The sequence below is a fragment of the Salmo salar genome, chromosome ssa02 (assembly GCF_905237065.1).
Source record: "Salmo salar chromosome ssa02, Ssal_v3.1, whole genome shotgun sequence".
NCBI lineage: Eukaryota > Metazoa > Chordata > Actinopteri > Salmoniformes > Salmonidae > Salmo > Salmo salar.
The window spans coordinates 56,563,539-56,578,052 of record NC_059443.1 but is presented as its reverse complement, the minus strand read 5'-3'; positions in this window follow the sequence as shown (position 1 = coordinate 56,578,052).

The window sequence follows — 14,514 nt, the reverse complement described above, 5'->3', positions numbered from 1 at the left end:
ACTGATTGAAACAAAGTATGTGCAGCGAATCAGTCGGTTCAGTTTCAGCAGAGAAAGTTTCAGTTACATATATATAAGTTTAAACAGCTAAGAGTATGACATGGAGTAGCTCTGGTCCATGATGTTACATGCAGCTTGAGCCATCAAGGCTCAAACCAGATATAAGGCCTTGGACCAGAGCTAGACACAGTAAAGGCAGGTATGTTATGCAGAGATATATTGGGCCTCATTCCCCATCATTCAAAACGTTTTAGAAGTTCTCCACAGTGGTAGTAATTGCATCCATAACTGCAAGACTTGATTACTTATTCAATTTCGAGTGTTACAACAATCTTTCCTCTCGTCAACAGGTGATACATAAGCACAATTAATTATACAGCTAACATCTGTATGTACCTGGTCCATTACTTCAAGCTTAAGTTAATTTAACAGAATGGGCCCTGGTCAAAAGTAGTGTACTATATAAAATAGGGTTTCATTTGTGAGGTAGTCAATGCGGGTTGTCTAGACTCTAGACTCTGTTCCGTCTCCCCTAAGAGGAAAATGTTTCATGGTCCATGTCCGAATACCCATTCTAGCATTCTAAATAATCGGCATTTTGAGTACGCGAAAATAGAACGTTATATGAACTAAGCAAAAAAATAAACGTCCCTTATTCAGGACCCTGTCTCTCAAAGATAATTCGTAAAAATCCAAATAACTTCACAGATCTTCATTGTAAATTGTTTAAACACTGTTCCCCATGCTTGTTCAATGACCCATAGACAATTAATGAACATGCACCTATGAAACGGTTGCTAAGACGCTAACAGCTTACAGATGGTAGGCAATTAAGGTCACAGTTATGAAAACTTAGGACACTAAAGAGGCCTTTCTACTGACTCTGAAAAATACCAAAAGAAAGAAGCCCCGGGTCCCGGCTCATCTGCGTGAATGTGCCTTTGGCATGCTGCAAGGAGGCATGAGGCCTGCAAATGTGGCCAGGGCAATAAATTGCAATGTCCGTACTTTGAGACGCCTAAGACAGCGCTACAGGGAGACAGGACGGACAGCTAATCGTCCTCGCAGTGGCAGACCACGTGTAACAACACCTGCACAGGATCGATACATCCGAACATCACACCTGCGGGACAGGTACAGGATGGCAACAACAACTGCCCGAGTTACACCAGCAACGCACAATCCCTCCATCAGTGCTCAGACAGTCCGCAATAGGCTGAGAGAGACTGGACTGAGGGCTTGTAGGCCTGTTGTATGGCAGGTCCTCACCAGACATCACCAGCAACAACGTCGCCTATGGGCACAAACCCATCGTTGCTGGACCAGACAGGACTGGCAAAAAGTGCTCTTCACTGACAAGTCGCGGTTTTGTCTCACCAGGGGTGATGGTCGGACTCGCGTTTATCGTCGAAGGAATGAGCGTTACACCGAGACCTGTACTCTGGAGTGGGATCGATTTGGAGGTGGAGGGTCCGTCATGGTCTGGGGCGGTGTGTCACAGCATCATCGGACTGAGCTTGTTGTAATTGCAGGTAATCTCAACGCTGTGCGTTACAGGGAAGACATCCTCCTCCCTCTTGTGGGACCCTTCCTGCACGCTTATCCTGACATGACCCTCCAGCATGACAATGCCACCAGCCATCCAGCTCGTTCTGTGTGTGATTTCCTGCAACACAGGAATGTCAGTGTTCTGCCATGGCCAGTGAAGAGCCCAGATCTCAATCCCATTGAGCACGTCTGGGACCTGTCGGATCGGAGGGTGAGGGCTAGGGCCATTCCCCCCAGAAATGTCAGGGTACCTGCAGGGGCCTTGATGGAAGAGTGGGGTAACATCTCACAGCAAGAACTGGCAAATCTGGTGCAGTCCATGAGGAGGAGATGCACTGCAGTACTTAATGCAGCTGTTGGCCACACCAGATACTGACTGTTACTTTTGATTTTGACCCCCCACCTTTGTTTAAGGACACATTATTCAATTTCTGTTAGTCACATGTCTGTGGAACTTGTTCAGTTTATGTCTCAGTTGTTGAATCTTGTTATGTTCATACAAATATTTACACATGTTAAGTTTGCTGAAAATAAACGCAGTTGACAGTGAGAGGACGTTTCTGTTTTTGCTGAGTTTAGTATGTGGAATTTCAGAAATGTAGTACGCTTTAAATTCCAGGATGTACTGATTTCGGCTTTTCATCTAGTAGAAAAGCTCTGACGAAGGCCGTTAGGCCGATACGTAAGCTTATTAAATATCAGTGATACTATCAAGAACAGTGTGCGGTTTCCTTTTTTCATTCATCCTGTTTCAACTGTTGCCATGCACCTGTAACAAGATTGCTCAGATGTGCGAGTGCCTTTTGAATCTTGGCTTTTCATCTAGTAGAATTTACTGCAAACTATAGAGGAAAATAAACCTATTTTGAAACCTACATATTTTTGACAACAGCTGATAATCATAATGGCGGGACTTAACCCGATCGATCATTAGATGACACCTTCGCAGCATGGATGAGAATAGTATGTTGATATTAGTTGCGTACTACATTCGTTTTTACTAAGCAGTACATTCTAAATAGTATGCAGTTTAAGTAAGTACCCAGCTACTGTAGCACAGTGGATCTGGGCCGATTCCGGCTGAGAGTCGGGGCACTCGGCTAAGAGTCAGACTCGGCCGAGGTCATATGGCCCGAGTCTGGGCCGCCTTCGGCAGTATCACTTATGGCTAAGACGCGGGGATTGAGCTCGGGCCGATTCTGGTGTGAGTTATCTGGCCCAAATGTATTACTAGGGGCTCGGGACGATTCCGGTGTGAGTTATCTGGCTTAAATGTATTACTTGGGGCTCGGGCCGATTGTGGCTCCTCTCTGGCAGATGATTACACGGGCTGTTTCATATAACTAACAGTTCATTATTTTTTATTTTTCCATATATATTCTCATTGTTTCTGTGATCAAACAATAAAATCAACATTTATATTAAATTCTTTAAGAGTCTTGTTTAAGTAGTATTTTAGTATTCTGATACTTTGTGCAAATTGATAAGCATTAAAAACTTTGTGGATTGGGCCTCCCGAGTGGTCTAAGACACTGCATCGCGGTGAAAACTGCATTGCTACAGATGCTGGTTCGATACCCGTGCCGGCTGCGACCGGGAGACTCACGAGGCGACAAATTCCATTCTAATCATTTAGCCACAATGGAGAGTGGTGAAATGTTAGTCTTGACACATACAAATCCAATGTCCAGAGTTTGATTCAAGTTGAAAAATAATAATACATTTGTCATTCTTCTGGATATAAATCTACCAAAACGAATTCTGATCATCTAGGGTCTGTTGTTTCAGAACAGAATGGAGCACCTGGCGAATCACCCGAATGAGCCTTTCCTAGACTCCTCCATGGTGGGACGCCCCAGGGGGATTAAAACTCTGTTGTATTCCTTCCTGAAGTAGAGCATCCTGGATCTTGCCTTGGTTTAAAGCATATAGAGCTTCTCTGAGTTATCTCTCAGTACCAACAAAGTTAGTCCCATTATCAGATCTTACGTGTTGTACTTGTCTTCTTCTGCACATAAATATTCTTATGGTGTTGATACACGAGTCTGTGTCAAGAGAGTAAGCAATTACAATGTGTATTGCTCTACTGGACATATGTAAAGATCACTCCATATCTTTTAACATTTCCTCTTCTGATTTCTGTAGGACTAAAGCAATCCACACGTATTTTTGGTAAATGGTGGGATATCTGGCATGATCCTTTCAAGTCCATGGAGAATAAGAGCACCTCCTCTCAGCTACCCACTGCTCTGAGGCTAGGAAACACTGTTACAACCGATAAATCCACTATAATTGAGAATTTCAATAAGCATTTCTCTACGTCTGGCCATGCTTTCCACCTGGCTACCCCTACCCCGGTCAACTGCCCGGCACCCTCCACAGCAACCCGCCAAAGCCCCCACCATTTCTCCTTCACCCATATCCAGATAGCTGATGTGCTGAAAGAGCTGCAAAATCTGGACCCCTACAAATCAGCCGGGCTAGACAATCTGGACCCTCTCTTTCTAAAATTATCTGCCGAAATTGTTGCAACCCCTATTACTAGCCTGTTCAACCTCTCTTTCGTATCGTCTGAGATTCCCAAAGATTGGAAAGCTGCCGCGGTCATCCCCCTCTTCAAAGGGGGAGACACTCTACACCCAAACTGCTACAGACCTATATCTATCCTACCCTGCATCTCTAAGGTCTTCGAAAGCCAAGTTAACAAACAGATTACCGACCATTTTGAATCACACCGTACCTTCTCCGCTATGCAATCTGGTTTCAGAGCCGGTCATGGGTGCACCTCAGCCACGCTCAAGGTCCTTAACGATATCATAACCGCCATCGATAAGAGACATTACTGTGCAGCTGTCTTCATCGACCTGGCCAAGGCTTTCGACTATGTCAATCACCACATTCTTACTGGCAGACTCAACAGCCTTGGTTTCTCAAATGATTGCCTCGCCTGGTTCACCAACTACTTCTCTTATAGAGTTCAGCGTGTCAAATCGGAGGGCCTGTTGTCCGGACCTCTGGCAGTCTCTATGGGGGTGCCACAGGGTTCAGTTCTTGGGCCGACTCTCTTCTCTGTATACATCAATGATGTCGCTCTTGCTGCTGGTGATTCGCTGATCCACCTCTACGCAGACAACACCATTCTGTATACTTCTGGCCCTTCTTTGGACACTGTGTTAACTTCTATGGGCTACGTGGGACGCTAGCGTCCCAACTGCGGGACACAGCCAGTGAAATATCAGGGCGGCAAATTCAAAAACAACAAAATGTCATAATTCAACTTTCTCAAGCATACAACTATTTTACACCATTTTAAAGATACACTTCTCCTTGATGTAACCACATTGTCCGATTTCAAAAAGGCTTTACAGCGAAAGCAAAACATTAGATTATGTTAGGAGAGTACATAGACAAAAATAATCACACAGCCATTTTCCAAGCAAGGACATGTGTCAATAAAACCCAAAACACAGCTAAATGAAGCACTAACCTTTGACGATCTTCATCAGATGACACTCCTAGGACATTATGTTACACAATACATGTATGTTTTGTTCGATAAAGTTCATATTTATATCCAAAAACAGCATTTTACATTGGCGCGTGATGTTCAGAAAATGTATTCCCACCAAAACTTTCGGTGAATCAGTACATCAATTTACAAAAATACTCATCATAAACGTTGACAAAATACATAACAATTATTTAAATAATTATAGATAGACTACTCCTGGATGCAACCGCTGTGTCAGATTTTAAAATAGCTTTACGGAGAAAGCACATTTTTCAATATTCTGAGTACATAGCTCAGCCATCACAGCAAGCTAAGCTACAGACACCCGCCAAGTTCGGGGCCACCTAAACTCAGAATTAGTATTAGAAATATTCTCTTACCTTTGCTGATCTTCGTCAGAATGCACTCCCAGGACTGCTACTTCCACAAGAAATGTTGTTTTTGTTCGAAATAATCCATATTTATGTCCAAATACCTCCATTTTGTTCGTGCGTTCAGAGCACTATCCAAAGGCATAACGCGCGGGACCGCGCATATCCAATCCCTTTGTTGCCAGGCAGTCCACTCAGTAACTAAGCTCCTATTATCTGCCCAGTGACAGGAGAATGCTGAAACAACTTTCTGAAGGCTTTTGACAGCCAATGGAAGCCTTAGGAAGTGCAACGTAACCCCACAGATACTGTAGTTTTGAAAGGGACTAGAAAGAAGAACTACAATTCTCAGATCCTCCACTTCCTGGTTGACTTTTTCTCAGGTTTTTGCCTGCCATATGAGTTCTATTATACTCACAGACACCATTCAAACAGTTTTAGAAACTTCAGAGTGTTTTCTATCCAAATCTCCTAATAATATGCATATTCTAGTTTCTGGGCCAGAGTAGTAACCTGTTTAAATTGGGTACGTTTTTCATCCGGCCGTGAAAATACTGCCCCCTACACCCCAACAGGTTAAACGCAAATAAAACTAAATGCATGCTATTCAACCAATCATTTCCCGCACCTGCCCGCCCATCCAGCATCACTACTCTGGACGGCTCTGACTTAGAATACGTGGATAACTACAAATACCTGGGTGTCTGGCTAGACTGTAAACTCTCCTTCCAGACTCATATTAAGCATCTCCAATCCAAAATTAAATCTAGAATCGGCTTCCTATTTCGCAACAAAGCATCCTTCACTCATGCTGCCAAACATACCCTCGTAAAACTGACCATCCTACTGATCCTCGACTTCGGCGATGTCATCTATAAAATAGCCTCCAACACTCTACTCAGCAAACTGGATGTAGTCTATCACAGTGCCATCTGTTGCAAATGAGAACTTGTTCTCAACTAGCCTACCTGTTAAATAAAGGTAAAATAAAAATAAATAAATAAAAGTGGCTAATCTGCCATCTTCTGCTCACCAATCTGGCCTCTTTGACTTCTGCACACAACACACTCTGAGATGATCTTCCTTGCTGCAGAGTTTGAATTGGTGATCCAATACCTTTGACGGAGAAGTGAGAGCATGTGATTCCTTCCACCGTGTCCTGTTTGTTGATGTATGTGGCAGAGGATAAGTGTAGATATTTCAAGGTCTTTGGAAAGAATGACAGGGTGCTTAACTTCTTCAGGCATAGCTGCCTTACACAGCCGTCCTGCGACTCAGAGAACTCCATCAACCAACACTAGATCCAACTTATGAGTGATATTTCCTTTGTTGACTGTAGATGGCGTCATTGTCAAAGTCAAGAACTCCTCTGGGAATCTTTGTCTTTTGGTGAAGCAAATGATCGCCTCCTCTGCTTTAAACAGTTCGTCCAAACTTACAGTTTGACCACTGAATGTTGTCTTGTGGGCTCAACTCTTGTCTTTCACCATTTGGTTCCGTGAGCGTGTGTGTATGCTGGTGAGATTGAGATTGAATTAGATACATTTTCTTTCCTGTACAAGTGACTAACACATTTTTCACTTTCAGGAACCAAGCAACTGCAATCTTCAACTACATCCAAGTAGAGAAATAAGATAGCAGCTTGTTGGTGGGATTTTCAATCTCAGTGACAGTAGCACTGCACACAACAATAGTATTTTTAATCTCGGGGTCAGCAAATGTGAGGGAAACTTAGTTAATGTGTTCCAGGGGCCACTGCACTTCTGGTTTCCATAGAAACGTTGGGCCATGGATCCACCTTTTGCACTCCAGAAACTTGTTTCCACTCAGTCCTCTAGATGCATCATCAGCAGGATTTTGCCTAGTATCCACATACCTCCACTGTGATACGGATGTGTTCTCTCTGATAACAGAGATCCTATTGGCCACAAATGTTTGAAACCTTGTATGCTCATTGGCTATGTACTTGAGCACTGACTGGCTATCTGTCCAGAACACAGAGTCATCCAGCTTCAGCTGTAGCTCTGTACGCAGCATCTTGCCCACCTTTACACTCAGTACTGCAGCAGCCAGCTCCATGCGAGGGATGGTTATCTCCTTCAGAGGTGCAACTCTGGCCTTCCCCATGACAAGAGATACATGAACATCACCCCTTTGATTCATCAGTCTCACATAGCTTACTGTTCCGTAACCTAGCTCACTGGCATCAGAGAAATGGTGCAGTTGAGCTTGAGTGGGTGGCCCCAAGTTAGTTGGTTTAAAACACCTTTCAATCTTAAAGTTGACAATAAAGGTAAATGTGTTGCTCTCCACACACCATTGTACTCCCAGTGCTCTTTCAATCGGAAGTTTGTCTCTGTCCAAATTCAACTTTCACCTCTTTAGCTCCTTCAGCTTCTGAGATGGAGGCTGGTACAGTTCGGCTATTGCTCACCCACTTGGAGAGATGGAATCCTCCTTTATGACAAGTAGCTGTGATATCCTTGGCAAGTTGTACTGCCTCCTCTTCAGCGGACACAAATTTCAGGCAGTCATCAACATAAAAATTCTTTCTCATTGTGTCAACCACCTATGGATGACAACGTTCCTCTGAAGTCTTATTTAATGCATAGTTTGCACAGCTGGCTGACGAGGCAGCTCCAAACAGATGTACACTCCTGCGATACTCAACAGGTGAGAGGCTAGTGTCACCTCCAGGCCACCACATGAACCTCAGGAAATCAACATCACTGTGTGATACCTTTACCTGGTGAAACATTGCTTGTACGTCAGACCATCATTGCTACAGGCTCCTGGCGGAATCGTGTGAGCAGACCTACGAGACTGTTAGTCAGATCTGGGCCTTTGAAGAAGCTCGGAGTTCAGTGATGTGCCTTTGTATGTAGCAGCACAGTCAAACACGACTCTGATTGTCCCCTTCTTTAGGTGATATACCCCATGGTGTGGAATATACCTAACTTTACCATCTGTACGCTCTAGTTGCTCTTCTAGCACTCTCTCAGCATACTCCTTGTAAATGACATCAGAAAGGAAACCTTTGTAATTCATTATGGAAGTGTTCATTTCTCTTGAACTTGCATTTCATATTTAGGAGGCGATGTTCAGCAACATGACGGTTCTCGGGTAAGGTGACATCATCCTTCCTGAAAAGGTCACCTCAGGCTGTAATGGCCCTCCTGTAACTTGACAGAATCATTCATTATCTTCATAAACCTTTGGTCTTCCACTGACATTTCCTTTTTCTCCTCGTAGGACTTCTCATTGAAATATGTGCTGTAGTGACTTATCAACATCTCTTCCAGATTTGAAACTGAGATTCTGTTAGCTGTAACAGTAGGACGGCGACTCTTGTCCTCATTATTATGGCTTCTAAGGGGACCATTGACAACTCACCCCAGTAGGGTCCTCACAGCATATGGTCCATTTTCACTGCTGTTAACCACCTCCAATTGTTCCATGAGCTTGGGAGCATTGGTTCCTATCAACATCTCCACTTCTGCATTAATTTCAGGAATCTTTACATTATTCAGGTAAGGGCACTTGGACGTGTCTTTCTCTGTAGGGATGGTTTCTGTACTCACTGGCATGTTGTGTAGACTTCAGGTAATTCGATTAAGTTGTTTTTCTTCAACTCTAAAATGTCCATCCTCTGATAACATGAGTGTGCATCGAATTTCCTTTTACTTGATTCATGGTCATCAACACCATTTTGGCTCCTCTTCCTGTGATGCCAAGCTGTGTTATCAGTCTCTCTGTGCAGAATGTGGCTGTGCATCCTGGGTGTAGGAAGACGTATGTCTGGATAACCCTGCTGCCTTTACTGTGTTTGACCTTCACTGGTACAATAGCAAGTACACATTCTTGGTCCCCAGCCCCAGTATACCCATATATGTTCAGAGAAACCAGTGCACTGCTCACTGGTGCGTCTGATGAATGCTCTGCTATTCAATATGATGCACACTTGGGTGAGTTTGGTTACATACCATGCATTTGAGACGCCTATTTCAGTCTCTTGACATGTGTCCACTTGACAAGCAACCAAAACAAATTCCCTTTAGGAAACCCATCTTCTCCCTGTGGCTCCTTTTCCTAAGTTGTGGACACAGCTCCAATTTGTGACTGCTGTTACAGAACAGACATCTGATGTATTGGGTTTGGGGGTTTGCTGTGGTGATGACACGCTGGCAGCAATGCTGCTCCATGTGGATTTGTGAATAGACGTGTGAATGAGCCTTGACTGTGGCCTTTGAGTCTTTCTTCTGGATTCTGTAGGATCTTGAATATCACCGAAACACTGGATTTGTAGGTTTTCTCACTTGTTTTTCAATTAACAGGATGAGATTAAGGAGTCTAGCACGCTTGCCATGGCGCTCCTGTAACTCACAAGCAAACGACCTCCACCTCTCCTTGAGTTTGTAGGGTAGTTTCAGGATGAAGTTCTTTAAGCTGGAGGCCAGATCCATCTCGTCCATGTCTTCCATTACATTACAACAACCTCTGAGGTATAATGCATAAGCCTGTAATGCCTTGTGGTCTTTGGATTTGATGCTAGGCCAGCTAAAAGCCTTCTCCATGTATGCATTGACAATCTTGTATTCATTACCGTAGTGCTCTTTCAATAAGCCCCTGGCTTTCTGATAGCCCCTATCTGGAGCCATATGTTGGCAGATCCTAACTAGCTCTCGAGCCTGCCCTCTAGGGTACTGTTCGAGGAAGTGCAGTTTGTCCTTGCTAGTTATGGCTCTATTCTCTATACCAGGGGTGGGCAATTCCAGTCCTCGAGGGCCTGATTGGTGTCACAGTTTTGCTCCAGCTAACACACCTGACTCCAATAATCACCTAATCATGATCTTCAGTTTAGAATGCAATTTGATTAATCAGCTGTGTTTGCTAGGGATTGGGGAAAGTGTGACAGCAATCAGGACATCGAGGACTGGAGTTGCCCAACCCCTGTTCTGTACCATGTTCAAATGACTGATTGAAGGACCTGTACTGTAAAATATCACCATCAAAAACAATAATGTCTCTGGGTGGCAGAAAGGAATGATGATGCTGTTTCACTAACATAGCAGTAACTTCATTCTGTCTTTGGAGAATGGTGATGAGAGGGTTTTCTATGTTTTCCTGTGAAATGTCCTGAGCACCGTCCTATGAATTGGAAAGTCTCGTCTGTAGTCCCCGTGGCTCTCTATGTGAGTTGGTCAGCACCGATGGGCCTTTGCTTGGGTTAGAGTCTTGTGCAGCAGTGTGCTCTCCTTGAGCTGCTGTCTGAATCACACTGTGTCCTGACTGTTCTGATTGAGCTCGAACACTGTGAGCCTGGGCTGATTGAATGTCAATGTGCTCATTGAATTGAGGTCCTTCTTTGAGATGCACACTTGGTGCATGTCTGGCAGAAGTGCCCCCCTGCCCTGTGTGAAATTCAAGGTCGAAAATCCTGTATCACCCTGCCATTTCATTGAAGTAGTCATTCATGTCATCTATTGTTGAGTTGGCCTTTCTTTCTTCCCCTGCAGATGTAAAAGGTAGCCGCTATTTCAGTTTGCAGCTCTAGGTTCTCCATTCTTTTCCTCAGTTCCATCTTTTGTTGGTTGAATTCCTCCTCCTTATCCTCTAGATGGTGTTTGAATTTGAGAGCAGCAGCCTTTGTTATTAATGCTGCTCTTTCAGCCTCTGGTCTGATGCAGGCTGAGGATGTGGAGGACACACCTGAGCGGGAACTCCTGTTAGAGTTGCGGCTGGAGGTTTGGGACACACTGTCAGTAGGTTAAACATCATCCCTATCGTCAGTGCATTCATCAACTTTCTCTGGTGCTGGGACACAGTAAGAAGAAATGTCTTAATATGATGCCATTTTGGTTCATACCAATTCAACATATCATTTTTTTCTTTCATCCTCAGGTATCATGCGATGATGGGACTCAATACATTTCTTTGAATCCATTAAACATTTCATTGAACTGGAGCATGTTTTCTTCTCAACTTCAATATTCTTATTGTCGGTCATTAGATCAGTAACAATGTTCATTTTGCGAGTCAGCTTTCCCAGTTTACCTCTTCTGGATTTGCGCATTTGGGAAACTTCCTCCTTTGAGGCCTTTTCTGATAAAGGTTCTTCTCGTAGCGCCATGTCGCCCACATACACAACGCTATCTGCAGTGGTAGCATTCTCTTCAGCCATATTCCCTCAATCGGCTATCACAGTAATATATATTTAGATTTGCAACCATGAACATAGATCAATAAGCCCTGCGCTCCTTTAACAGTGTCACTATATCGTTAATCTTCACACTTCAATTAATTAGGCAGCAGGGTTTGGAAATCGGATTCTATGCGTTCAATCCTTTGTCCAAATAAGTCTCTCCAATAGCAAACTTTCCATACTTTGAATGCATTATAAGTGTAGCCATACACTCAAATGTACCCACTAATCATCCAAAAGTGTGTGCGCTTGTTAGGCTGCTTTATATACACAAGTGCGTATTTTCTACGCTGTACTTTAGTCTTGAGGCTGCGCGAGTGCTTTGATCCTATGCGTCCTTCCAAACAATCCAGTTTTTAAATTCCAAGGAAGTATTTTCCAGCGGAGTATTTTGACTAAGTGTAGCGGCTAAATGGCTAATATAACTGTCAAAATACGACTGGAATGGCAGCACACAGTCTTTTGACCAAACCAGACCATGTTTACCATGCTGTTTGCTTCTTTAGTTTAATGATAAGAATTAGTTTTGGTAGAATTATATACATTTTTTGTATCCAGAAGAACGACAAATAAATGTATTATTATTTTTCAACTTGAATCCAACTCTGGACATTGGATTTGTAGCATCAAGACTAACATTTCACCACTTGCCACTTTGGCTAAAGGACTAGATTGGAACAGCACTCCCAGTAGGCCTTGGAGCATGTATTCCTTTCAACTGTATTCTCCATTGGCCTGTAGAGGGGGTACACACTTGACAAGGGATTAATGGCAAACACACATACAACAGAAATGTATCATGAATTGGAAACGTTCCCTTGGCCGTGTGCTTAGGGTCTTCATCCTGTTCGAAGGTGAACCTTTGTGTCTTGTTCAAAGGTGAACCTTTGCCCCCAGTTTGAGGTCCTCAGTGCTCTGGAGCAGGTTTTCATCAATGATCTTTCTGTACTTTGCTCCGTTCATCTTTCCCTCGATCCTGACTATTCTCCCAGTCCCTGCCGCTGAAAAACATCCCAACAGCATGATGTTGCCACCACCGTGCTTCACCGCAGGGATGGTATTGGCCAGGTGATGAGTGATGCCTGGTTTCCTCCAGACATGCCTCTTGGCATTCAGGCTAAAGAGTTCAATCTTGGTTTCGTCAGACCAGAGAATCTTGTTTCTGTAAAAGAGAGGTGATTGTATGTAACAGTCTGTACAATATGAAGTCAGCAATTGTGAATGATATTGCCAGTTCTCTATGTCAGGTCTTTTATACACAAAGGTCTATGTAACTAATATGGTCAAAGACAAATATCTGATAATGTCCAAGATAAATCTCTTGATTGTTTGAAAAAGATGATGGAAACGCCATGCGTAATGGATACTTGGTGCCATTCTGCATTCAGGCGGGGCACATCAATATTCGAATCATTCACCTGTAAATGTGAGAGAATAAAGTAAAACTCAGACATTCAATAGTGGTTGTTGTTACAGAAGTCTACAACCCTGTCATAACACCTGTATCCAAGGCCAAGGTCTACCAACTCTAACTTCCACTTGCAGGAAAACCATGGATCGATCATAAAAAAATGCCGTGGATTAAGTGGCAAGTTGTCCATCACTTAGAAACACATTTGAAACACGAAGGCACCATATTATTACTGTTGTTCTTAATATAGACCTACACTCTAAAAATGAGGGGTTCAACAAGGGTTCTTCTAAGATCCTCAAAGTTATTTGAAGAACCTTAGGGTTCTCGACACTGAAAATTTCCCCCAAAACGTTCTTCCAAGAACCCCATAGGAGGAGGTGTTCATTGAGGAATCTCCATAGTTGGTGGGAGTTCTTGCAAAAAGCTAACTGCCCAACTGAAACATTTGGATTTGAATTTGGAAGGACAGCAGGCACTTAACTGAAACAAGTATAGATCTCCTCAATTTAAGGTAAGGTTTGTCCCGTGTATGATCTAAATTGATATTGTTTGATGATAGAATTGATCTTCTCATATTTGTGCAAATCTTTCTAAAACAGAAAATGTACAATTTAATGGCTATCAAATCAACAAAGAGGTAAGAATATGTATGCTATAAGAAAAATGTTGAAGGCTTGCTGTATTGGGTGCAAATGACTGAACTGCTCACTTGTGTTTCTGTAGGTATACAGAGGAGGCATACAAAGATATGTCAATTAGTATTGGTATGTTATGCAGATCACATGTACCATCCTCCTCCCTTACCTCTTCAATGAAAATCCCATAGGCCTCTACATTATGGACAAGGTATGTAAAACCATTATCAAAACAGCTTTTTAATTCATATTTACCACAAAAATCAAGGTATGAATACTGTTGTGTGCAGGTTTTGTTAAACATCTGAATAGTTAAACAATTTTGGATTCACAGACTTCACCCTCCCTACACCTCTGATGAATATAACAGGAAACCTGTTCAATCACCATGTATTGAAATATCATTCTGGCTATGGATACGGAGAGCATCAACACATTAACATCAACACGCCAGAGAATATACCCATTGGACTTGAGGCTCTGCTGGGAGTTTACCTCATATTTAGATTTGTTTATTCAGCTTTGCCACTAAAATCAACCTTTTAAAGAGTTCTTCGAAGAACTTATAGGGGTTCCCCCACAGTTTCAATTTGAAGAACCCCTAAAGGATACTGCCGGAACCTTTTCTTTTTAGAGTGTAGTTATAAAGTGATTATAACAGTGATATGGTTAAAGCGAAACCTAAACAACCGATGAGAAAAGGTTAAGTGGACAGTGAGTGATGACGTACGTCCTCCACTCTTATCTGGACTGAAGGGAGAATCATTGACAGTGACCAACATTAGAGTTGTTAACTTATAGATTTTCTAAATAGTTAAGGAACTATCTTCTGT